This window comes from Branchiostoma floridae, chromosome 2 (genome assembly GCF_000003815.2).
Source record: "Branchiostoma floridae strain S238N-H82 chromosome 2, Bfl_VNyyK, whole genome shotgun sequence".
Taxonomy (NCBI): domain Eukaryota; kingdom Metazoa; phylum Chordata; class Leptocardii; order Amphioxiformes; family Branchiostomatidae; genus Branchiostoma; species Branchiostoma floridae.
The window spans coordinates 7,478,325-7,479,043 of NC_049980.1; positions in this window are offsets into that span (position 1 = coordinate 7,478,325).

A 719-nucleotide genomic window follows, 5' to 3' on the forward strand; every position below is an offset into this window, starting at 1 on the left:
AGGCGTTATGGCACCATATACACCGAGGAACAGGCGGGTCATTAACGTTATTATCATATAGCCTACCCAAACTTGCAAACTCCTGTATGACGCATAGATCCCTTGGTACTATACGTGTGAATTCCTTTGTCGAATTTCTGAAAATTCACATTTGTTCTTTGCATGGTACATACATTTGTAAGGAGATTGCAGATTGCATTTTGAAACGAAAATTTCCACAGAAAATTGCAAATATATGTAACATCCATTATCATAATACCGCCACGTTTACGACAATATTTCTAGCCGTACCGATTTGACAAAAATTAATTATCAACGCATCATTTTCTCCAGTTACATGTTGCTCTTACAGCTTACCTTTGCCACTTCTTCTGTGTATCTTTTTTTGTCTCTCTTGTCCTGCTAAAAGCGTAATATCGTAATTGTAACACGCCGCAGAATTGCACGGGGAACGGGCGCGTGGTTGGGAGGGGGTTAAAAATACCGCCAGGAAGAAACACGGCACAACTAACTGCCGGTTTGTACCTTTATACATCCTCTGTTGTTCCTTCCTTTTCTGTTAGTAATTGCATAAAACGTAAACCTGCATAGGCATACAAAAAGTCATGAGAAAACGGACGTATACTGACAAGAATTTTCATTTAATTTTGGTCCGTCACAACCGCTATGACGTAAAACTTTACTGCTTGCGTAGGTATAAAAATGGCGGGAAAATGGCG